The sequence below is a fragment of the Capra hircus genome, chromosome 8, assembly GCF_001704415.2.
Source record: "Capra hircus breed San Clemente chromosome 8, ASM170441v1, whole genome shotgun sequence".
In the NCBI taxonomy this organism is placed as follows: Eukaryota; Metazoa; Chordata; class Mammalia; order Artiodactyla; family Bovidae; genus Capra; species Capra hircus.
The window spans coordinates 80,266,590-80,293,710 of NC_030815.1; positions in this window are offsets into that span (position 1 = coordinate 80,266,590).

A 27,121-nucleotide genomic window follows, 5' to 3' on the forward strand; every position below is an offset into this window, starting at 1 on the left:
CCCCTAAAGTTGCTTTCCACCTAAATTTTCTACTCTCTAGTACCTCTGAAAATATAAACATGGATTCTCTTAATATCCCAGGAATAAAATTTCTGGCTCCCTGACAATGAAATATTTTGTTATACCAAAGAGCTTGTTCTTAACTTTTCCTATCACTTCAAGAACTAGCTTCCCTTGTGGCTCAGCTGGTAAAGAGAATCCACCTGCAATGTGGGAGACCTGCGTTTGATCCCTGGGTTGGGAAGATCCCCTGGGGAAGGGAAAGGCTACCCACTCCAGTATTCTGGCCTGGAGAATTCCATGGACTGTATAGTCCATGGGGTCACAAAGAGTTGGACGTGACTGAGCGACTTTCACTTCACTTCAAGAACTAGCAAGGCAGTAGGCAGATACTTTCAACTCACTCTCTTAGCCAATCTTCTATCAAGTCATGATCATTAGTAAAAACTCAGAACAAACCAACTGATTTTTCATTTTAGTGAAAGAGGATGGGACAGTTAGTAGGGAGGCAGGGCTGAACCCAATAATAAGAACTGGCTGGGGGCTTTGCTTCAACCTCCTGTAGCTCTTCTGGTAACAGAATCAAAAAGAATTCAGTCTAATGAAAGAACAGGCAAGGGCCCAGTATCTGTTCCCATGAGAAAACATATTATAATTTGCCCTCAGGGAAAAGAGAAAGTAACTAGGCCTCTGAAGAAAAATAGAGCAGAAAAACATATTACCAGTCATACTAAGAACATTTCTCTTTTAAATGATCGGTGCCTTGAATAAACATTAAATTTAAAAGGTCTTATGATTATACTTAGTTTCATTGCCTCAAAATATATCTGCTAAATAGATCAAATGCATCCTTTGTTACAGGCTTAATGGAATTTTGGCACCAAAATTCTGATCCATTTTTGCTCCTTACCTTATAAAACGTCATGTCTATCAGATCCCTTAATGGACAGAGAAGGTCATTAAAGTTCCAGACATTTCTGCAGCCCAGGCCTGAAAGGTAGAAAAGCCCATTTTTCAAATTTAGGGATGGCCAGTGTCATACAAGCTGACTCCATAGATCTAATTGACCCAAGAAACTCCGGTTCTGCTGAAGGCCATTTTGAACCTGAATTTGTAATCTATGATTCAGAAGGACAGGCTGCATATGCAATGGACATTTTTAGCAGCAAGGAAAAAAATGATTCGCCATCTCCCAGCTGAAGCAGGGTCAGTCTTCTGAGCAGACGAGACAGAGGCAGAGAGGCAGCTCCTGTAGCCCTAAGGTTCATGGAGCTGGGCTGTGGTCAGCTGGATCTCTGCACAGAGAAGCCTGCCAGAATGTTCTCTAGCACCGTCACCCTTCAGGTAACGGACAAGACTAGGGAGATCAGCATGACTATAGAAAAGCTACAAAACAGGTGTAAAATTAAAAAGGTCATTGAATTAAGATGACTCAGGGGTTTCAGGTGTAGTGTTACCATTTATTTCCCGGGAAGAGTCTGTAGAAGAGGGCAGAGAGTTGCTATAATGTGGCTTACTCAGCTTTGGAGTTGGAGCTGTGTGCACCAGGCAAGATATCTCACCCCTCTGAGCTTCAGTAAAATGAAGATTGTAGGGCCAGCCTTGCAAGGTTGTTCAGTGAGATCATATGTGCTAACTATATCATGTGCTAAGTCAGTCAGCGCTCTTATGTTGATGAGCTGACTCTTTCCGAAGACTCAAATTCCCAAGGACTCCAAATTTCTCACCACTTTCTCCTGTCCATTACCTGCAACAGGATTACCAGAGTCAGGGACTTGTATGCAGCCTGACACACAGTAGATCCCAGGAGATACTTATTAGCTTGGTTTAACTGTATCCTCAACCCTGATTAAACTCCCATTATCACTCCAAGGTGGAGAAGGGCATGGCAACCCTCTCCAATATTCTTGCCTGGAGAATCCCATGGACGGAGAAGCCTGGCAGGCTACAGTCCATAGTGTTGCAGAGAGTCAGACACAACTGAAGCAACTCAGCATGCATGCATCATTCCAAGGCACAACACACTCTACAGACCTCAGAAAAAGCAGGTTGATCTCAGAGCTTCCAAAGCTAATCTAGAGTGGGAAGTTAAGACGAAGGGTGTCAGGAACAGGGAAGTAAACCAAGAGGTCCACCCTCTGGGTGTGAAATAGTGTCTTATAGAGTCCCAGACACTATGGGTACGGTTTTGTTTCATCCTAGGTGTTGATAACTGCTCTAGGAAATTCCTCAAAGCCCACTTTAATTCATTCAGACTTCCCATACCCCACTAGCAAGCCAAGGAGTTCCTAAAATTACCACAGGATTTAGGAGTGAAATTTTCGATCCCTCCACTGGTCAGTCAGTCACCTGAAATGACTAAGCCTTTTGATCCTCCTGTAAGTGTGCTGAACATCTTAGCACACTGGGTCTCCTTTTTCCTGAAACTCAGGAATAGATGGGACAGCTTGGGGGGAGGCATTTTTTCCCCTGTGGTTAGCAGACACATGATACCATCACATTCACCCACTCTGATTTTATGTTTATCAGTTCATTAGTTCAAAAAGTCAAAGATGATTGCTATGGAAGCCATGGAAGAATCTAAATAAGTTAACTTATTTCTCTTAATCTAGTTGTGGTCAATTGTTTTCAGCTTACATGAAAACTAAAGCCTTGACTTTTTGCAAAGCCCTAGCGGAGACATTTAAGGTTTGCATAATCCTCCATTAAGCAGGTTTGGGAATCTAAGTGAAAATGACATAAGGAAAGCCATCTCACAGATTCTCATCTGTCACTTCAATGGCCCAGATAGAGAGCCAGGAACCCAAGTCAGGGGGACACTGCCCTCATGGACACTCAGACATCTCTTCACGAGACACTCAGAGGACTCTGCCTGCAGCCCAGCCTTAGGGGCTCAGCTTACAAGCATTAGGATTCACAGCAACTAGTCAGAAACCAGGGCGTCCTCTCATCCCCAAAGAAGAGATTCACCTTGTTCTTGAATTTGAAGTGTCATTCAGCAGTGATCCTTGTTTAGGGACAAAAAGTGATCTTTAGCAAAGTTTATCCCAGCCTGCCTTCAAATAAGGTAGAAAATAGAGAGTAGTGCACAGAGCTAAATTTAGGCTATTAAAGTGTATTAAAATACACACAAATGCCCTTTCTTTTATGAGAAGTACTGACATCAGATAGTGGTTATGGCTTCTTAATGCCTTTACTTGTTAAAACAAAAAGTTAGCAATTTCGTTATATCCACTCCCTCCATCCCCATTTCTGTTTTTTTAAAAATCTTGCTGGTCCTTAACATCCAGAAATATGGAACATCTGGAAAAGAGAAAATAGCATGATGTCTGTGCTTTAAACCAGCTGTGGGATCTCAAGCAAACCACCAAGATTCTTTGGTCTTTAGTTTCTTTGTCAGGAAATTGGGGGAGAATGGGGCCAAAGGTGGGCCTGGGCATGGTTTGGGGGCACAGGGGAAGTTAAGTCTGGGGTCTCCTGTGGGTCACACAAATAATAAATAGCCATCATTAAAAGGCATTTTACTGATGGAAATTAATTAGGTAGGTTTCAGATATTCATAACATGTAAGTCTGGATCAGAAATTTTTCACAATATGCAAATTCTGGGTGTTTTTTTTTTTTCCCCTATTCTTGCTTTTTAACAGTGGCTCTGAAAGCCCCCTATCCCCATCCCCCTTTGCTCTCCCTGGTCCACTTTTGTTTCTCAAATGCTGAAAGTGGAGACATTGGCACCAAAGGAGCTTGTGTGCCGAGGCGCAGCTCCGTCTGTAACCTTCCTGGCTGCTCTGCTCTCTCGCCTGAGCTTCACTCAAGAGCTCGTGATTAATCAGCCCCCACAGCAGGGCTTGCAGCACTGGCCAGCTCTGTCTGCTTCAGTCAAGAGCTCATAAATCTCATGAGGTAAAGGACAGAGGGCAGCCAACAAACCCCCCTTTGAAAATGCTGGGAGTGTCAAGGCAAGATCTCTGGGAATATTTTGGACACAATCTTGGCCTCAGGTTCCAATCAGCTAGCTAGAGATTCATAACCTAAAATTGGCTTCTAAAAGTGTGCTCAGCACATACCTCAGACTTTCGGCTCCTCAGATCCCAGAGGACGTGTTCACTATGAAGTTTAATATCCTTTGAATCTCCAAGGCTATGGCATCTTAAGACAGAACCCAGGAAACAAGATGCAATGGGTTCAAATCTTCCCAGCCACGTGACTCTCAGCCACTCATTTCATCCCTCTCAGGATCAGTTTCCTCATCACTAACATGAGCTACAACACTGGCTTGTCATCAGGCTTCAGTGAGATGATGCAAGGAAAGCATTTAGCAGTGTTAGGCATATAGAAGATACTCAAAAATGTCGTTAACTAAGGATTTGTCTAATATAGCAGCTTTCAAACTTTTTGGTTTCAGAACCCTTTACACTTTTGAAAAATTATGGAGGACCCCAAAGAACTTTTGCGCATAGGATTGTATCTATTGATATCTACCGTATTTGATATTAAGACTTTTAAAAATGTCTAAAATGCAAGAATATGGAAGCCCCTATTTCATTAGCCATCAGAGCAATGACATCACACGTTATCTAGATTCCAGAAAACTCCACTGCACATTCTAAGAGAAAGGCAAATAACAGCTTAGTGTTACAGCTTTGTGTGGAGAAGGAAACAGCAACCCACTCCAGTATTCTTGCCTGGAGAATCCCAGGGACAGAGGAGCCTGGTGGGCTGCTATCTATGGGGTCGCACAGAGTCAGACATGACCTAAGCAACTTAGCAGCAGCAGCAGCAGCATTATAGCATTGACCTTTACAGACCTCGTGGCACACATTGGAAATCATGGCTGTTATATTATTCTCTTTTCAAGAAATAGTATAGTTTAACATGTTACATCTTGAGAATTATTCTGCTTATTTAGATTCCATCAGGTGAAGAAGCCAACACTTTTTTTCTTTTTTATAATAAGGGGTAGAAATCTGATTTTTATTTATTTATTTTGGATTGCACTGGGTCTTCATTGCAGCATGTAGGCTGCAAAGCACGTGGGCTCAGTAGTTGCAGGACATGGGCTTAGTTGCCCTGAGACATGTGGAATCTTATTAATAGTTTCCCAACCAGGGATTGAACGCATATCCCCTGCATTGGAAGGCAGATTTATAACCACTGGATCACTAGGGAAGTCCCCAAGACTACTTTGAATAAGTTATTCACAAATTAATATCAAGAATTCTTACTTATATTATAATCTGTGTAATTAGGTCTATAATTTTTCTCATTTCTTCCAATTCTCTTCTTAATAGAAGAATGGGGGAATGTCTAAAATAGCAATAATTGTTACTATATACTGGGAACCAATGTGCCAGGAACTGTACCAGGAGCATGAAAAACAAGCTACCTATAATTTTTACAATTACTTACAATGTACACATTGTTACTCTAACTTTACAGTTTGTCTAAGGAAACAGAAAAGTTAAATAACTTACACAAAGTCTTATTAGTGATTGATGTACCTAGAAGGAGTTCACCAGACCTCCCCATTCCTAAGTATGCTATACAATTTATTCTGCCTCTATCGCTACATACATACATACACACACACACACACACACACACACACACACACATGCATCACACATACAGGCATCACAATCATTTTGTTTTCTTATTTTTTAAGATTAAATCTAATGGCAGTGGTTGATTCATGATCTCTTTGCATTATTATTCTTTATAAAATAAATTCTAAAATAAAAAATGAATTTCGAAACTTACTACAAAACTACAATAATCAAGACAGTATGGTACTGGCATAATGATAGACACATAGATCAATAGAATCAAACTGAGAGTCCCAAAGTAAACCTTGATTTTCAGCAAGGATGCCAAGATGATTTAACAGGAAGCTCTCGGCTTTTCAACAAACGGTGCTGGGACAAGCAGATATTTACTTCAAAAGAGAGGAGGTGGGACACTACTTCACACCATATACAAAAACTAAAATGGATCAAGGTCCAAATATGAGTTAAAATGATAAACCCCTTGGAAGAAAGCATAGAAGTAATCATTCATGACTTTGGATTAAGCAATAGTTTCTTAATAGATCATCAAAAGCACAAGCAATAAAAAGAAAAATCAATTGGACCTCAAAATTAAAAACTTTTGTGGTTTAAAGGAAACCACTAAGAAAGTGAAAAAGCATCCCATCAGATGGGAGAAAATATTTGCAAAACACACATAAAGGACTTATATCCAGAATATATAAAAAAAACTCTTACAACTCAACAATAAAAAGACAAATAACTCAGTTTTAAAATGAGTAAGAGGTTTAGATCGATATTTCTCTAAAGTAGATATATAAATAGCCAACAGGTACATGAAAAGATGTTCAACATCATTAACCATTAGGGAAATGCAAATCAAACCACAATAAGATACCCACTCAGACCCACTCAGTTCAGTTCAGTTCAGTCACTCAGTGGTGTCCGACTCTTTGCAACCCCATGAATCACAGCAGGCCAGGCCTCCCTGTCCATCACCAACTCCTGGAGTATACACAAACCCATGTCCATTGAGTCGGTGATGCCATCCAACCACTTTATCCTCTGTCGTCCCCTTCTCCTCCTGCCCACAATTTTTCCCAGCATCAGGGTCTTTTCAAATGAGTCGGCTATTCTCATCAGGTGGCCAAAGTATTGGAGTTTCAGCTTCAACATCAGTTGCCTGTTACTCTAGGTGTTTCTTGACTTCCTACTTTTGCATTCCAGTCCCCTATAATGAAAAGGACACCTTTTTTTGGGTGTTAGTTCTAGAAGGTCTTGTAGGTCATCATAGAACTGTTCAGCTTCAGCTTCTTCAGTATTACTGGTTGGGGCATAGACTTGGATTACCATGATATTGAATGGTTTGCCTTGGAAACAAACAGAGATCATTTTGTCTTATTTGAGATTGCATCCAAGTACTGAATTTTGGACTCTTTTGTTGACCATGATGGCTACTCCATTTCTTCTAAGGGACTTGCCCACAGTAGTAGATATAATGGTCATCTGAGTTATATTCACCCATTCCCGTCCATCTTAGTTCACTGATTCCTAGAATGTCTATGTTGACTCTTGCCATCTCCTGTTTAATCACTTCCAATTTGCCTTGATTCATGGACTTAACATTCCAGGTTCCTATGCAATACTGCTCTTTACAGCATCAGACCTTGCTTCTATCACCAGTCCCATCCACAACTGGGTGTTGTTATTGCTTTGGCTCCATCCCTTCATTCTTTCTGAAGTTATTTCTCCACTGATCTCCAGTAGCATATTGGGCACCTACCGACCTGGGGAGTTCATCTTTCAGTGTCCTATCCTTTTGCCTTTTCATACTGTTCATGGGGTTCTCAAGGCAAGAATATTGAAGTGGTTTGTCATTCCCTTCTCCAGTGGACCACATTCTGTCAGACCTACACCATGACCCGTCCATCTTGGGTGGCCCCACACAGCATGGCTTAGTTTCATTGAGTTAGACAAGGCTGTGGTCCATGTGATCAGATTGGCTAGTTGTCTGTGATTTTGGTTTCAATCTGTCTGCCTTCTGATGCCCTCTCTTAGGGCCTACTGTCTTACTTGAGTTTCTTTTGCCTTGGATGTGGGGTATCTCTTCATGGCTGCTCCAGCAAAGCGCAGCCACTGCTCCTTACCTTGGATGTGTGGTAGCTCCCCTCAGCCGCCACCCCTGACCTTGGATGTGGTATAGCACACCCACTACAATGGCTAAAATTTTAAAAAATAATAACAATAACAAAAGTTAGCAAAGGTGTAGAGAAAGGCTCTCATATACTGCTGATAGAAACATAAAATGGTGCAGTTGCTTTGCAAAACCATCAGCAGTTAGTGAGGCTTTTCTGACTCTATGCAACTCCATGGATTATAGCCTGCCAGTTCCTCTGTCCATGGGATTTTCCACACAAGGATAAATGGAGTGGGTTGTCATGCTCTCCTCCAGGGGATCTTCCTGACCCAGGGATCGAACTCTCATCTTTTGTCTTGGCAAGCATTGGCAGTCAGATTCTTTACTGCTGAACCACCAGGGAAACATATATATATGATCCAGTAACAGCACAGGAATGAAGTGCTTATTCATGCTACAACTTAGACAAACCTTAAAAACATTACCTTAAGTGAAAGAAACTGGTCAATTGTAGACCATATATTACTTAACTTTATTTATATGTCTATAGTAGGCAAGTGACAGTGTATTAAAAAGCAAAAATGTCACTTTGCCAACAAAGATCCATATAGTCAAAGCTATGGTTTTTCCAGTAGTCACATATGGATGTAAGAGTTGGACCATAAAGAAGGTTGAGCATTGAAGAGCTGATGCTTTTGAATTGTACTGGAAAAGACTCTTGAGAGTCCTTTGGACAGCAAAAATATCAAACCAGTCAATCCTAAAGGAAATCAATCCTGAATATTCATTGGAAGGATTGATGCTGAAGCTGAAGCTCCAATACTTTGGCCACCTGATGCAAAGAGAAAACTCACTGGGAAAGACCCTGATGCTGGGGAAGACTGAAAGCAAAAGGAGAAGGGAGTGGCAGAAGATGAGATGACTAGATAGCAGCACTGACTCAATGGACATGAATCTGAGCAAGCTCTGGGAGATAGTGAAGGACAACGGGAGCCTGGTATGCTACAGTCCATGGGGTTGCAGAGTCAGACACAAATGAGCTACTGAGCAACAGCAACAATAGGTAAACCCATAAGGACAAAAATAGATTAGTGGTTGACAGGGAAGAAGGGAGAGGCGAATGAGGGGTGATGGCTAAAGCATACCAGGTTTCTTTTTGAGGTGATGAAAATATTCTGAAATTAGATATTAGTGATGATTATATAACTAATGATTGCAAACATACTAAGAACAACTGAATTGTATACTTTTAAAAAGTAAATTTTATGTGAAATATATCTTACTAAAACTATAATTGAAAAAAATATTAAATGCTATTCTTAAATTGGTTTTTGTATAGTTGCATTCCTCCTGTTTTTCTTGACCTTCCAACCCACCTCAGGCAGTGAATCTGGAAACTAAACAAGTTATTAATTTTATTTAGTTGAAGTAATCTGCATGCTGAAGGCTGAAGGAAGTACAGTTTAAACCCAAGCATACCATATCATAAATTAAAGTGGGAAAGTACATGTAAATAAAACCAGTAATGATTCAAGGTTCCAACTTGTGAGTGTAGGCGTTAACCAGAGGAAATGTGTTCCATGGTTGGGGGAAAAATATGGACCAGCATTTCATGGCATGTTTGGATAATTTTAGTGAAAGTGTTAGTTGCTCAGTTCAGTTCAGTCACTCAGTCATGTCCGACTCTTTGCGACCCCATGAATTGCAGCATTCCAGGCCTCCCTGTCCATCACCAACTCCCAGAGTTCACTCAGACTCACGTCCATCGAGTCGGTGATGCCATCCAGCCATCTCATCCCCTGTCGTCCCCTTCTCCTCCTGCCCACAATCCCTCCCAGCATCAGGGTCTTTTCCAATGAGTCAACTCTTCGCATGAGGTGGCCAAAGTACTGGAGTTTCAGCCTCAGCATCATTCCTACCAAAGAACACCCAGGTTGATCTCCTTCAGTATGTCCTGGTTGGATCTCCTTGCAGTCCAAGGGACTCTCAAGAGACTTCTCCAACAGCACAGTTCAAAAGCATCAATTCTTCAGTGCTCAGCCTTCTTCACAGTCCAACTCTCACATCCATACATGACTATGGAAAAACCATAGCCTTGACTAGACAGACCTTAGTCGGCAAAGTAATGTCTCTGCTTTTGAATGTGCTATCTAGGTTGGTCATAACTTTTCTTCCAAGGAGTAAGCATCTTTTAATTTCATGGCTGCAGTCACCACCTGCAGTGATTTTGGAGCCCCAAAAAATAAAGTCTGACACTTGTTTCCCCATCTATTTCCCATGAAGTGAAAGGACTAGATGCCATAATCTTCATTTTCTGAATGTTGAGCTTTAAGCCAGCGTTTTCACTCTCCTCTTTCACTTTCATCAAGAGGCTTTCTAGTTCCCCTTCACTTTCTGCCATAAGGGTGGTGTCATCTGCATATCTGAGGTTATTAGTTGCTCAGTCATGTCCAATTATTTGAAACCCCATGTACTGTAGCCCACTAGGATCCTCCTGTCCAGACAAGAAAACTGGAGTGAGTTGTCATTCCCTTCTTCAGGGGATCTTCCCTGGTGCAGGGATCAAACCTGGGTCTCCTGCATTGCAGGCAGATTCTTTATGAACTGAGCCCCCAGGGAAGCCCTTGGGATCATTTTAAGCAAATAATAAATGTCTCATTCCCTTCACAAAGAAACCGTCCCTCTGGTTTTTCTCTGCAGATCCCAATCCCCACCTGAATTCACCGACATTCTGAAAGCTCCTGAGGAAGCTGTGGAGACAGCTGACACCCAAGAGCGAGTGCCAGAGTCCTTCCTGCCCTTGCAGATGAAGGATGTGAGCAGCCTGGGACTCCCTGATGAGTCTCTCGGATACAAGCTGTCTTTGCTTGGAGTCCTGCTGTGACCAACATGTCGGGCCAACAGTCTGGAAGAAAGGGCTCCCTGACACTTGTCACGGTGGTGAAATCCAGAAATGCTGAGCAAGTTCACTGAGGAAGGCAGGATGATGGGAAAAGTAAATTAAAGAAATCCTTTGGAAGAATTAAAGAGAGGAAATAAGCTAAACTGCCCAGCAGAATTTAATACTATCTCAAAGTTGACTGGTCATAAATACTCTTGCTACATTTTTGAGTCCGTGAAAAATACTTCAGATTCTTTAAATGTATTGTTTCTGAAAGTGCTGAAGAGCAATTGCATTGACGTGTGTGCAAGGGAGAAGGGGTTAATAAGCATGAGAGGACTGGTTTTGTTGCTGTTTTGTGTCTACTATTATTGGTAACACTGAAGCAACCGTATTAGTCTAAAGAATCATCAACCAAATAAAAAAGTAAGTCAAGAAACACAAGAAATACTCAAAAATTTCCAAGCCCCACCTCCAGCTTCTAAGCAACCCAACATTCCTTATGGGAAATGCGTCATGTCCCACTTTGGGAATATTGATGGTCTGACAAAATTTGAGCCTCTAAAAATGCAAATATTTCATTGTCCATGAAGAGAACATTCATTAAATTAAAGCCAAAGAAAGGAAATGGGAAAAAATTCAAGAGTTTAAATGAAAATTAAAAAGATGAAAAAATAAATAAATAGCTCCAACCAAACACCATTTTGCTGAGTTATACACAAATAATCAGAACCACGCTGTGTTGATTAAACCTCCCTTGAACAACACTTCAGTTTTAAAGTTAATAGAAAAAGTGTTCAGCAAAAACTAAACCAAAAACAGCAAACATATATGCGATTTTGCCAGGAGTCAAAACAGCTTTTTTTAAAAAAGAGTTTAAGATTTTGTTTTCCTAAAACATCTCGATGTCTTCAGGATAGCCATTTCCCCTGCCAGTGGTGACTAAAATAAGAGAAATTGGGAAGCCAAATCTTGCTCCTGTATTCAAATCGGGATCCATTCACTTTGAAAATGTTCAGTACATTTAAAGTATTTTAACTCTTTTGCTTATGAATTTACAACTTTTTAAAAGGAGAGAAGCTACTTTTATGAAATAATACTAAGTATAAGTCAATACAAAGATTGGTATTGAGTTTCCCTTCTGGATAAGAGAAATTGTGTGAAAAAAAGTCAGCTAGAAACCATCTGAGTCTCTTTGCTCAATATTCAACCTTACAATTCCCTTCTTAGAATTCCCTTGATCCCAGTCATAACATGTCATGCCTGACCATGAACACAATCCAGTCAGTTCTGCCATGATGCATATTTCTAAAACACAGTCTATTTCAGACATGATTAAATTTCTACATAGATCCATAGATGATTTGTCTCAGTGTGTTCAAGTAGAACACAGCTGAATACCAAGTACACCAACAGGACTGAAACCTGCAAACCACGGAGGACTATGATACTGTACAAGGCGCCCATTCACCCGCCATTTCTCCTCTTTGCTCAATCCAGCCACGCACTCTGTAGAGAAAAGGGCATATTACTCCATTCTCCCCAAAGTGCATCATGCCCTTCTCTTCAGAACTCAGTAGCCTCTCCTTGTTTCGGATCTCCTTCAATCAAGATATTTCCATCTTCGTTTTAAAGAGAGAGTTCTATATTCAAATAGTGTTTCTTTATTTTTCAGGAAATTTGTTTTTTAGCGTGTTTAAATATGTTAGTATTCTTAGGATGATTATTCATTTGCACTGTCTAGTTACAAAGGTGCAAAAGCAGAAATAAGCCCTGTTGTTTTAGCGCTCAGTTTTGCAGAACTCAAGATTTTGGGGAATGCACATAGTACATGAGAGCAGAAACATCTGTGTCTGTGAAATGAAATGGTCATTTGCCTATTTATCTAGGGTGGTAATTGCCCTTGGAATAGAGAATTTATGACACTTGTTGGATTGACATGTCAAACCTCTCCATTAACTAAATAAACCAGATTACTACCTTTTCACAGGTTTACTTCCTAACCCACATTTGGTCAGGTAAAAGAAGGCAAAATGAATAGAGGAAATGTTCTCTGTCCCTTTTCTCTGCCAAGAGGATTGGTAAATGCTAGAGGAAAAAGGCCTGAGAAGGAGTAAAACCAACGATCAATGCCACATGTTATCCAAATGCAGTTGGAATATTTCTAAATGCAATGTCTTAAACACTGATAGTTTTGCATCCAAACCTCCAAATTGACTCAGCTATTAAAAGGCACTGGCAAGTTTTTCCATGAGTTCCAGTTTAGTCTAGTTTAGCCAATAATTTGGAATTGTGCCTAGCTGGGGTAAATACTGCCTCAGGCTCTTTCATTTACAACAGTCCAAAGTGGATTGGCAGTTTGCCAACAACAGTAGATCCGAACTGAAGAGCATCACCCGACACCCCTGATAACCCAGTCTGACTTCTAACCCCTGAGACAGCCTTTTGTTTCAAAGCATCACAGCTGACACAAGCGGGAAAGCAAAAACTACACTTATTGCTAAAAAAGTTGATGGTTCAGGGCTAGCAGTGGAATTTTTGTTGACGTATCAGTTCTCATTCTGATTGCTGGGGGAAAGTGCTGGTCTGTTTCTCCATAAATGAAAATCATGTTACATACTCAAGGGACTAGGCGCTGGAGAAAGACGTAGCAGACGTAGCTCTGACCAGCAAGAAGCTTACAATTTCCTGATTTCCTGGCAGAGAAGTTACAGATATTTACATAAGTACAGAACTATTCACTCTTGTGAGTCTGAGAGTGGGTGCTTCTTACATTTTGCCCCCTGGGTGCCTTACTTGTCTCACCCTACTGAATGGATGCAGACTTCATGCACATAATGAAAACCTCAAGGTGATATATACATATATGTCTTACACAGTTTCTCATTTTCATTCACGTAAAAGAAGTTGGTCTGAGTTATTGTTTGCCATCTCAAAAATGGGAAAACTGAATCCTAGAAGCCACTGAGTACATAAGCAATGAAACCCAGATCTGGTTCCAAAGCCTGTGATCTTCTACAGCATATTGTGACTTTTTGTTAAATAATGTCTCAATCTAATATATGTAATAGGCAGTTATATGTATGTACTATATATTTTATAAATATGAAATTTTAAAAGATACTATATATCTAATAGTTTGGCCTGTTAAATAATGGCCTAATATAGATAGATAGATAAAGTCTTATATCAGTAAGGATAAGCTGGGATTCATCTAAGGAAACAAATTCACAACTCTTGGTGGCACAAAGTATCTCTGAGAGGCCGGGCCCATTCCTCAGGGCAGCTGTCCTCCATGCAATGACTCAGAATCACCTCTCCATATCGATAAATGTCTCACACTTGCTGAAGCTGGGAAAAGAGGTTGGAGAATTGAGCATCATCAATTAAAGGCTTACCTGGGAGTGTCACTTCCACTCATTTTTCACGGGTCAATGCAAATCACATAGCCATGCCCAACTTTAAGGAGACAGGGATGGACAATCTTCCCAGCTGCCTGGAAACAGACAGAAATGAGACTCTAATAAAGAGTAGTAGCATCTGCCACACTGCTCACCACTTTAGCTATGACAGTGTGGTGATTCAAAACAAAAGGTGATAACATGCCATTCCTACTCCCTTTGTCTTTTGCTAGTAAAAAAGCGTCCCCTCCCCTAAAAAAAGATTACAACTTGTTGCTTGGCTTACTGCTACTGCTAAGTCACTTCAGTCGTGTCCGACTCTGTGAGACCCCAGAGACGGCAGCCCACCAGGCTCCCCCGTCCCTGGGATTCTCCAGGCAAGAACACGGGAGTGGGTTGCCATTTCCTTCTCCAATGCATGAAAGTGAAAAGGGAAAATGAAGTCGCTCAGTCATGTCAGATCCTCAGCGACCCCATGGACTGCAGCCTACCAGGCTCCTCCATCCATGGGACTTTCCAGGCAAGAGTACTGCTCAGCTTAACCCACCATTTATTCAGACAGTAATATTAAAATATCTACTGGGAACCACAGTGAAAACCACAACCAACATTTACAGGATGCTTCACAATTTACGTAACATTTTCATATATATTAGCTCTATCAAGCAATGTGAGAAGCCTCCCAAAAGTTTTGAAATGTTTCTTTTCTTTGGATTCTTACAATATGCTATGAAATAAACACCAAGGCCTAGACCACGTGCTGAAGATAAGTATAAAAGAATTAGAGGGGAGAGGCGTCAGTGTGTGCCCAGTGTTGCAGAGAGCTTCATGTAAATCAAAAACTCAAAACCACATCGCAGGGTGAGTGCCCATTCATGTCAAGGGTAAGGTGTGGATGTCAGTTCTCTCCACTGGGCTGCAGAGAATAGTGTGGTGATTCAAAACAAAAGGTAACAACAGGATCCTATCAGGATCTCTATGCTGATCCTGAGGAAAGCTGTCACCCACCCTTGACTGGGTAGACATTATGAAGTTTGGTAAGTATATCATGTAAACTGGAAATTGACAAATACTGGGCTCTAAGCTGATTCTAGCTTGGCCCACCATTTTAATAAATGAACTGCCATCAAAATTCTGTTTAGAATCATTCTGTTTTATTTCTTGAAAATGTTTCAATTATAGGGGGGCTATTCTCCCCCACCAATACCTGCCCACAGCCTCCAGAAGCTGAGATAGACAAGGAATGGATTCTCCCCTAGAGCCATCAGAGGGATTATAACACAGCTGACACTTTGATTCACCCTAGCAAAACTAATTTCAGACTTCCGGCCTCTAGAATTGTGAAAAGATACATTGCTGCAGTTTTAAGCTATCAGTTAGGTGGAAATCTGTTACAGAGCCAACAGAAAGCTAACAGGACCAGAATTCCACATGCTCTGATTTTCACTTTCCAGATGAGGAGACAGAGGCCCAGTGAAAGGAAATGACTTCCTCATCATCACAAAGCTAGACGGTGGGTATCCGACAAGGAAATGTGGCAGCCAGCTCATGGGTTGGGGCTCTCTCCCTTCCCCAAAGAATCTCTAAGAAGGATGTTTGTGATCACATAACTTTTTCCAGGAGATCATGGGAAGAAGCCCTCCATGACTTACAACACAAACAATAAACCAAAATCCATCATGGCTGCAGGTCTTGGGTAAAAGCAACATGCTGGTGTGGAGCAGCTTCTGGAGGAAACATCCAGGCTGCACCTACTGCTCTCAGAGTGCTCTTGGGAAGGTCCTTCATGTCCCTGGGCCTCAGTTTCCTCATGTGTGATGTTTTTTGAGATGTTGGAGAAGACTCTTGAGTGTCCCTTGGACTTCAAGGAGATCAAACCAGTTGCTCCTAAAGGAAATCAACCCTGAATATTCATTGGAAGGACTGATGCTGAAGCTGAAGCTCCAATACTTTGGCCACTTGATGCGAAGAATCAACTCTTTGGAGAAGACCCTCATGCTGGGAAAGATTGAGGGCAGGAGGAGAAGGGGTGACAGAGGATGAGATGGTTGGATGGCATCACTGACTTAATGGGCATGAGTTTCTCCCTCACTGGGAGATGGTGATGGACAGGGCAGCTTGGCGTGCTACAGTCCATGGGGTCACAAAGAGTTGGATACAACTGAGTGACTGAACAAGGACAAAGAAGAATAAGCTGGGCCACGCTGCTTGTTCTCAGAGATCCCTACTTGGGGTCATCGTGGAAACTGAGGGAACAGCCCCAGGAGGTGTTGGCCTTCATGCTCTGCCTTGACAAGTTCTTCCTTCTACCAGCTTCCCACATTGCACCCCTGCACTCATTTCTTTCAAACAGGGCTCCATAGTTAAAATTTGAAAACCACCATTTCTATGTCTTCAGGCTCTGTGATTCCAGAACTCCATATGGAACAGCAGCAACCAAGCCACCATCATTGTATGTACAGAAAAGGGAGCCCAGTAAGCAAGACAGAGGGTCTTCCCAGGAGTCAGAAGGCACTTAACAGAAAGAAACTGCACAGTTATTACACCCCCTTGGTCCGTGTCTGTCAGAATTCCTCTGTCTGCAGGCCCTGGGTCACACCTGTTTTAACATGAGTGACCTGAGCCACCCTCACCAGTGGGCATTTAATGACGTGAGACACTGCGCTGGAATGCACAGATCTGTCAGAGTCCTCCTTAATGCTTGCCAGGGGCTGGGCTACTGCGCTTACACAGGCCCGTAATCATTCTAGCCAACACACACTAAAAGCAGACAGTGAACAGCCCAGGCCCAGAGGGCATGCCTCCTGGCAGTCAGGCCTCTTAAGTCAAAGAAAATCTGTTTGGGTTTCCCTTTCAGTGATGGTCCCTGACACTTACATGGCCATTCTCTCCCATTCACTCAGACACTTGAAAGTAAGTGTATGATTAAAAGCAATTGTTGTATTATGAAAACGAATCAGGCAAACTGTAACTTTATTGGCTCTGAGGTCAAGTAATAAAAAGGTAAATGTGAACAGGTGTGCCAGTTAATGTCCCTGGGTAATTGATTAAGTATGGTAACCCCCAAGAATACACCTCTTTTCAGCTCACACAACTTAAACTGCAGAAAGAAGGAAGTACAAAATATGCCCACTTTTAAAAGCTTTATTTTTAAAAGCTTTTTATACGGTCCCCACCTGCACCATGATTAAGCACTCATTATTGCCGTAACAATGGCTCCATTGTTTCATTTTTTAGCCTAATAACCATATTTAAATTGCAGAAATTTTTGAGAGCTGTAGCCGTAATGAAACTGAGATCCAGAAAGGTTGATTGGTTTTCCCAAGGTCACAGAGGGGCAGAGCCAGAAGCCTAACACACAGCTCCAAATTCTCAATCCAATAATTACTTAAAGATCTGCAGCAAAACGTCATTTACCGCTGTCCCAGTTCAGAGGTCTTGAGTTTATTCTATTAAGCAACACAAAGAATATGTGCAGCAAGCCTTACCATCTATAATAGTCTGGGTTTCTAGAGAAAAAGAGACAACAGGCTCACACACACACACACACACACACACACACACACACACACACCTGTCCCATGTGATGTCTGCCTGGACTTCTTCATTCATATATCTCATGCCTCCACTAGAATAGCTTCAACAGCTGGAAGCTGGCTGAACCACTTGACTGAGGTCATAGGTCTGTGGCCTCAGTCAGCTGGGTTCTTCACTGTCTTCCATGTAATCTCAGGGCTTCTTCCTGTCCACACAGGTGCGCCAAAGATTTCTCCAAGTGGTCTCTCCAACAAGGATATCCAGATTTATTAGACAATGGCTTGAGGCTCCCAAAAACATGTGGTCACATGACCAGGATCTTAAAATTAAAGTTCACACGGGCCCTGCGGTATCTCTGTTGCACTCTATTGATTAAAGCAACCTACAGAACCAGATCAGAATGAAGAGAAGGAGATGACATAGGTGTGTGGATACCAGGAGATATGGTTCATTGTACCACAAAAGTTCAACATGTTCCATCATTCATGACTTCTGCTAAAAGGCTTTTGCTAAATCCATACACCCACCCAAGTCTTCCCAAGGTGTGTCTCCTCTATTCTTCAGGCAGCTTCTTTTGGGTCAGCCCCATTTTCCTGGGTACCCTCTCTTAAATTTCCTCTTTTTTCCCTTTAGAGACTTCATTGTACCTCCAAAGACATTTGCACCTCAAGCCTACTTTTCAGCTAGCTCTTTCATACTAAAATAGTAGTTCATTAGACCTAGAAAGGGAGAAGGCAATGGCACCCACTCCAGTACTCTTGCCTGGAAAATCCCATGGACGGAGGAGCCTGGTAGGCTGCAGTCCATGGGGTCACTAAGAGTTGGACACGACTGAGCGACTTCACTTTCACTTTTCACTTTCATGCATTGGAGAAGGAAATGGCAACCCACTCCAGTGTTCTTGCCTGGAGAACCCCAGGGACGGGGGAGCCTGGTGGGCTGCCGTCTATGAGGTCGCATAGAGTCGGACACAACTGAAGCGACTTAGCAGCAGAGCAGACCTGGAAACTTCCCCGAAAACTAGATTCTATTTCCCTTGAGAGTCTGGAAAACTTAATATCCAAATTTTCCAGGAAATCTAGGGCAGCAAAGATATTGCATTCCATCCTTCTAATGCAAAAACAAAGGGGAAAAAGCAATGTATTGTTTTTTTCCCTTTTCAGAAACAGACTGGTAGAATGGTTAAAACATCTGACCTCAGAGCCAGCCTGGCGCTTACTGGTTATCTCAGTGTCCTCATCTGTAAATCCATTATCATCCATCTCAAGGGCTGCTGTGAGGATTAAATGAGTAAAGTATGTAAAGTACTTAGAACAAAGCACAATGTTTTCTGTGCTGACACAAACAGTTGTATCCTGTCACGCATGGCACGCATCACCCTCAAGTGCCCAGGGTGATGAGTAGGCGATCCAAGAAGATACGATTTCAAAGATATCCATCTTAATCCTTTTTCTTGGAAAAGAAAGCTCCATCAAGATGAGAGGAAAAAAAAAAAAAAAAGCCACCAAAATGCTAGGATCCTTCTCCTAGGAAAGGAATATGGGACAGTATCAAGCTGTCCCCAGTACATCTAGGTATTGGGTTCTCAGAAGAAACATATTTCTGTATATAAATATGTTGCATTTATGTATGTGTGTGTATCACCTACACATATAACACAGGTGATAGATTCTCAGTTATCATGCAACCAAGTGCAACAGTATAAAAGAAGCCAAGTTCCTCCCTACATGTGTGGGTTCCCCCACTGGCTCCTCTCAGCTTACCTGCCCAGTCATGGACTTTGGGAAGCTCTGGTTCTAAGTTACCCCCAGCCCCCATCAATATGGCAGGGTGGGAGGATAGGTAAGGACAATGAAGGAAAATCTGTAGGGCCATGAGAGGCCCCAGTGAGAGGGCAAACATGGGTGAGGCTTCACAACCGAAACCATTTCCATGCTGGGCCCCTATCACTAATCCACACACCAAGGATTAAGCTCTTAAAAGACAGTGCTAACTTTTTTAAAGTGCCATTTACCAGACAGACTTTTTTTTTTTTAAGTAACATAGAAGCATCCTTTTATTTTTAGGTTTTTTTTTCTTTCTTGTTTTTGTGGTTTCAGGCCAACCACATACTTTAGAGGCTCGACCTTGCCACAGTACATGTGCCAAGTACACCACCCTACCAGCAGTGGCCCTGGGGCTCATCAGAGGAAGCTCCATAGACATTCTTTGCTCTCACCTATGCTGTCCTGTCTCCACTGTGTGCTTACAACTGCACAGCCCCTACTCTGAGTGTCTTCTCTCAGCCCACCCCAGACTCCCAGTTCCTTTGGATCTTATGGAAGGACGTGGGTTCTCTAGTTATGATTCTTGGCTGGTCCCCCCACCTTCTCTAGGACCTGGTTGAGCTCTAGACCCCCATTCTCCTGGGTTCCCCTTGGCCGGGAACCCCTATCTGGTTATTCAAGGCCTTCGTGAGGTTAAATCAACCTGGGATAAAAGACAAGTCACTTTTTTTGCATTATTCAGCCAGAAGGCCAAGCAGCTGACTAGAACTCCAACACTGATTGTCTTTCTTATCCTAAAAGGAAAGAAAGCACAGGAGAGGGTTCAGAAAGGCTTCTATACAAACATCTGATGCCTGAAAGCAGGCAGATCTTCAGTGGCAAATGTCTTTTTTTTTACAGCACCTCAAAACTAAAATGATGTTTAGTTATGTGAATTAAATTAATTCCTATTTTATAAATGAATCCCAAACATGAGTTTTATTCCTATGTAACATTTGATGAATCTCATAGCAATCTTTTTACAGAACCAAGGAAAAGAGATGACTCAGAAGCATAATAAAATTGGGTTCTCACTTCCTTTGGCAAAGCAGAGAGTCTCTGTAAGTCAATTTTTCTAAATTATCATGTGTGTTTTTTTTAGCCAAGAAACTAACTTGAAAGTGAACACAGCGATGGGTCACGAGCTTTTCCAAAGACCACAGAGCATATCTCTCAGGCTCCACGTTAGATATTTTTTCTCAGAAGAATCTCTAAGTAATGTTTGTTCCTCCCTTTGGGGTTATAAATGATTCATTTACTTCTTTCATCTTAGCTATTTTATGTGTTGAATATAGTGTGGCTGAAGTCATTTTAAATCAAGGAAAACTGGCTTAGCTGTTTAATTTTTTGGATTTCTCTGTGAGACCTCTTTTATCACCAGGTAAATTGGGGTTCACATATCTTCAAAGCCAAGAAAACCTGGCAAAGCCAGAGTATTTGAAAACAGTTACCAAAAAAAGGAATAACAAAGGAGGAAAACCTTTAATGACAGACCAGAAAAATGAGGCAACTTCAGAAATGTTATTAAAATACGGAGAAATGAAAGTTCTTTTCTTGTACAAAAGCTCAGTCTTGTACAATACAGCATATTTTAAAATACATGTTTGAATAGCTTCCAATATTTATGTCCAGTTCATCTGGGCCCACACCTTCTGCTACTATCCCTGATGTTATTATCCTTAAGGACCTTTACCAAAGTCCCAATGTTAAAATATACTTGAAACAAGTTCATCGTCATCTATTCTCTTAATGTTTGTGCTCTATTCATGCAACTGTTGTGAGAATCAACTTCTCTATTTTGACCTTTCTTTCTGGATCTCCAGTGAAAATACTAATTCTGATCACTGCAACAATTGCCTAAACTACCTTCTTTCACAGTCTCACTAGCTCTGTGACCTTGGACAGTTCGCGTACCTCTCTGTGCCTCTGGTTGCCGACTATGAAATGGGGATGATAACTATTCCTCAAATTATAGGATCATTGTAAGGATTAAATGAGTCAATGCTTATGAAAAAGGCACATAGAAAGCCCTCAATAAATGTCATCTATTGCTATTGCTACCCACAACTAACTTTTATTTGCTGTTGGATATTTCTGAAGAGAAAGCAAAAAAAAAACCAAAAAAAAAAGTTCTATACTTTCCCGTGTATTACCACCTAAAACTCAACAGGCTTTTATTCTATATCAGTGCAGTTAAAGATTTGTATCACTTTTTCGTTCTGTCTGATTATTGTAAAACTACAGGGCTTTTAGGCATCTGAAGACCTTGTGCATTTTAAAACCCTAAAGCTGATGTTTTATCCTGAGCAAAAGCGCCAAGGCCACGTCTGGAATATCTTTGCTATGGCAGTGGCTCCTCTCAGTGGACTTATTGAGCAATTACACATCCTCCCTCAGAAAAGAACAGTTCTTGGAGTGGTCTCTGACATCAGTAGCTAAAGTTATTTTACAGCACTAAACTGTGTTTAAATTTGTGTTTCCAAAGACTCATTCCACCAATCCAAAACACATTACAATTTTATAGCATTATGATGTCCCATTAGAAAGGAGTCAGTATTGAGCTGTACCAACAATCAATAAACTGTGGAAAATTCTGAAAGAGAGGGGAATACCAGACCACCTGACCTGCTTCTTAAGAAACCTGTATGCAGGTCAGGAAGCACCAGTTAGAACCGGACATGGAACAACAGACTGGTTCCAAATAGGAAAAGGAGTACGTCAAGGCTAAATATTGTCACCCTGCTTATTTAACTTCTATGCAGCGTACATCATGAGAAACGCTGGTCTGGAAGAAGCACAAGCTGGAATCAAGATTGCCGGGAGAAATATCAATCACCTCAGATATGCAGATGACACCACCCTTATGGCAGAAAGTGAAAGTGAAAGTGAAGTCGCTCAGTGTTGCCCAACTCTTTGAGACCCCATGGGTATGGCAGAAAGTGAAGAGGAACTAAAAAGCCTCTTGATGAAAGTGAAAGTGGAGAGTGAAAAAATTGGCTTAAAGCTCCCATCACTTCATGGGAAATAGATGGGGAAACAGTGGAAACAGTGTCAAACTTTATTTTGGGGGGCTCCAAAAGCACTGCAGATGGTGATTACAGCCATGAAATTAAAAGACGCTTGCTCCTTGGAAGGAGAGTTATGACCAACCTAAATAGCATATTCAAAAGCAGAGACATTACTTTGCCAACAAAGGTCCGTCTAGTCAAGGCTATGGTTTTTCCAGTGGTCGTGTATGGATGTGAGAGTTGGACTGTGAAGAAAGCTGAGCACCGAAGAATTGATGCTTTTGAACTGTGGTGCTGGAGAAGTCTCTTGAGAGTCCCTTGGGTTGCAAGGAGATCCAACCAGTCCATTCTAAAGGAGATCAGCCCTGGGTGTTCTTTGCAAGGAATGATGCTAAAGCTGAAACTCCAATACTTTGGCCACCTCCTGCGAAGAGTTGACTCATTGGAAAAGACTCTGACGCTGGGAGGGATTGTGGGCAGGAGGAGAAGGGGACGACAGAGGATGAGATGGCTGGATGGCATCACATGAGTCTGAGTGAACTCCGGGAATTGGTGATGGACAGGGAGGCCTGGCATGCTGACGTTCATGGGGTCGCAAAGAGTCAGACACGACTGAGCGATTGAACTGAACTGAACTGAACAAAAAGCAAAAGCTCATTTCCATCTGATTAAAATCAAAGGTGTTTGCAAGGGGCCAAGTGGTTTACATGTTTGTTTAATTCTAAGTCATTTAAACATTATTCTGTTGACTGGCAGAGAATTTGGAGGAGAAATGGAAGAACAGAGTATACTTTTCTAGATGCCAAATCAGGTCTGGAAATTACTGAGATTTTCCGTATTTAAACTGGCATTTTTTCAGGGTCTTCAAACTGCAGGCCATGTGACCTATGTAATGAAGACACATTCTCCAGATTTTCTTACCGTTTTTTTGTGGGGTTTTTTTTAGTATTTGGGAGTTGTACAATACTAGATCTCATTACAGATCTGGAATGAAATAGAAATGAGTGAATTTTCTGAATGTATATTTGTTGATGTAACTTTCAAGAACTCAGTTATGGACCAGGTGATGATGATGGCGATGACGGCATAACAATGAAGATGAAGACGATGACAGCATCAGTTATACAGCACCTAGATAGGCACTGTGATATGTATATTACATGAATCATCTCACAATATCTTCATGATACCTCTTTACAGTAGGTGCTCTTATTATCCTCATTTTACAGATGAGAAAACAATCACAGAGTTTGACAAGAATTTGCCCAAGAGCAGATGGCTAGTAAGTTACTGAGCTGTGGTCTGAACCCTGCTCCTGTCCCTAACTACTATACTATTCTGCATCCTCCATAATGATTAGAAATAAAAACTTTGAACTGTATGGGAACATCCATTTGTAGAACTGAACATAATAATATTCATTAATAAGCATATGGCTAATATAAATTAAATCTTATTTACACAAAGGCATTCCGAGGAGAGAAGCACACAGCAAGTAAGCCCATACAAACATACTCAGCATAATTAGTCATGAGAGAAGTGCATCTCCAGACAGCAATGAGATACCACTAAACATTTATTAAATCAGCTTAAAAAATTGTTTAAACCTGATTATACCAAGTTCTGAAAAAGATGTAGAGCAACCACCTAAAATCATACATTGCTGATGAAAATAAAAATCATACAGCCTTTTTGAAAAAGGCAGCTTGGCCTTTTTTATGAAGTGAAATAGTTGTTTATCATATGACCCAGCAATTCCTTTACTAGATATGTCCATACAAATGCCAGCAGGCAAATATTTATAGCAGCCATATATGTAATCACCAGAAGCTGGAAATAATCCAAACATTCATCAGCTGTTGAATGGATAAACAAACATTCACACGATGGAATGCTCCTCAGTCATAAACAGAAACAAACCACTAATACACACAAGAGCGTGGATGAATCTCATGTGTATCATTCTCAGTGAAAGAAGGCTGCTCAAAAGGCTACAGACTCCAAGACTCCACTCCTGTGATATGCTCTCAAAAGCAAAACTACACGGAGAGAGATCAGTGGTTGCCAGAGACCGTGCGTGCGTGCTGCGCGTGCTAAGTCGCTTCAGTCGTGTCCCACTCTTTGCGACCTCATGGACTGTAGCCTGCCAGGCTCCTCTGTCCATGGGATTCTCCAGGCAAGAATACTGGAGTGGGTTGCCATGCCCTCCTCCAGGGGATCTTCCAAACCTGGGAGTCGAACCCACGTCTCTTACATATCCTGCATTGGCAGACAGGTTCTTTACCACTAGTGCCACCTGGGAAGCCACAGACTGGAAGTGAAGGAAAAGACACAGTGAACTTTTTAGGGTGATGAAAATGTCTATAACTTGATTGTGGTTTAATTAACCATATACTAATTATAATTAGTCATGTCCACCTCTTTGCTACCTCATGGGCTATAGCCCCCCAGACTCCCCTGTCCATGGGATTTTCCAGGCAAGAATACTGGAGTGGGTTGCCATTTCCTTCTCCAGGGGATCTTCCCAACCCAGGGATCAAACCCAGGTCTCCCACACTGCAGGCAGATGCTTTAACCTCTGCGCCACCAGGGAAGCCCTGGTTATTATAATATAACCTCATGCTAATTATATAATAAGACAATATAACATTATAGTAATTATGTAATGTAGTCCAACCATATGTTAATAATGCCTCAGCAAATCTGACGTGAAAAGAAAAGGGAAGAAAAGATAGAAGACAGGAACGAATGAACAAGTGAATGAATGAATGAACAAAGGGAGGAAGGCTCATTAACATGAGAATCAGTAATCAGGGTGGTGAAGTGGTTAAGAGCAGGGGCCTAGGCATAGACTTCCTGGGTTCAACCACCGTAGGACTTGAGGTACAGTACTGAACCTCCGCATATCTAAACCTCCTCTTCTAGAAAGTGGGATAATAATATTTTTCACTTTTGTGAATTCCCTGGCAAACCAGTGGCTAGGACTCCACACTTCCATTGCAGGGGGCCCAGTTTTGATCCCTCATCGGGGAACTAAGATCCCGCAAGCTGTGTGCTGTGCTTAGTCGCGCAATCGTGTCCAACTCTTTGAGACCCCATGGACTGTAGCCATGTCTCTTTGAGGCCCCATGGACCCCCCAGAGGACCTACCAGGCTCCTCTGTCCATGGTGATTCTCCAGGCAAGGATACTGGAGTGGGTTGCCATGCCCTCCTCCAGCAGATCTTCCTGCAAGCTGTGAGGCACAGCCAGTGATAATGATAATATTCACTTCCAAGTATTCTTATTAGGATTAAATTAGTTAATATTTCTTAGCACTCAGAGCAATATTTGGCATATAATACATTCTCAATAAATATTCTCACCATGAATGATCATATTCCAGACTGTAATGCAACGTAATCAACAAATTAGGTCTGCTGTTAAATATGCAGAATCGGAATTTGTTAAGACTTCTTACTAATCCAAGCTGGTATTGGGCATCCAGGTCACATCCTTTTCTACTTCCTGATTCTGACTACACAGCTAAATTCTTAGTTGATTTTCATTGCTAGAAACCAAGCCAACTCTAAACTACCATTTCTGCTAGCACCAGTTTTGTCTAATTAGAACCCTAAACTGAAGCTCTGGTTTCCGCGTATTCCCATGCACAGCATTCACTGTGTGAGTCCTTTAAGCCCCCAAGCTTAGTCTCTTCTCCACAACCCCGCCACACCCCTCCCACCACACTTAGGCAGGAAGACTTCAGAGCAGCTTCAGGGGGTGAGGAGTTGCACCCAGGCACCACCCCCCAAGGGACCAGTGTCTCTTGAAGTGACCAGAGTGAGGTATATGAAAGGGGGAGCCAGCAGGGGATACAACAGGCTTCTGAGTCTAATGAGATCCCCCTTCAAGAGGCCAAAAAATGGCACGGCAGAGCAGTCAGTCCAGAGGAAGAAGGGTGAGGTTTGTGCACTGGCTCCTTCATCCCACTGCCAAAAGTTCTGCCCCTTGGGGTGTTAACTCCCCTCACCTCACAACTGCGCACAGGTGTACACTGAGCAAGGGTGTCCCTGTCCCCTGCCCCATCCTGGCCTGAAGGCAAGAGACATGCAGCCCAAATAAGAGGGGATGCCTGTGCAAAATCACTGGCAGCTCATGCAGGGCTAGTTGCCATGGCAATAACTGGAAAAACAGGTCAGGCTGACAGGCTATGAATTGTGCATGAGTGGTATCCGAGTTTCTGCAACCCACTAGTTCTAATCCCTGGTATATCTTGGAAAACAAAAGTCACGCACGTCTACAAGGACACGGGCTAAAATTGAACCGCTGCTAAAATGTAATAGCAGAGAAGGAGGAGGAGGAGACTATCTAAACTACTAAATGTCCGTCAACATGAAAATGGGCTACGCATGCGTAGCATGATCAGAAAATGAAACACTATGTAGCATTAACAATGAATGTGTTAGAGGTGCAGTTATCAACATGTGAACCAGTGAAGAATTAGAATGACTGAAGGATTAGCAGGGTGACTGGATACAAGATCAAGATGCAAGAATACATTTCATTTCTCTATAATAGCTCCAAATGATTGCAAATAATTTTCCCCAAAGATATCACTGACAATAGTCACAAAATTATAAAGGAAAAGTAATTCTCATGTTTCCTCACCTTTTGTACCTTCTAACTGTCACTAGTTACTGCCTTAAAAGAAAGATGATCAATCAAGAAATAACCACATAAGTTCATATGCCAGATAATGCCAGAATTAAATGCCAGAATTAAAGTGTATATATAATTAAGAAAAATCACTAGATAAATGAGAGAGAAAAAGATGTAGCGTAAGTTAA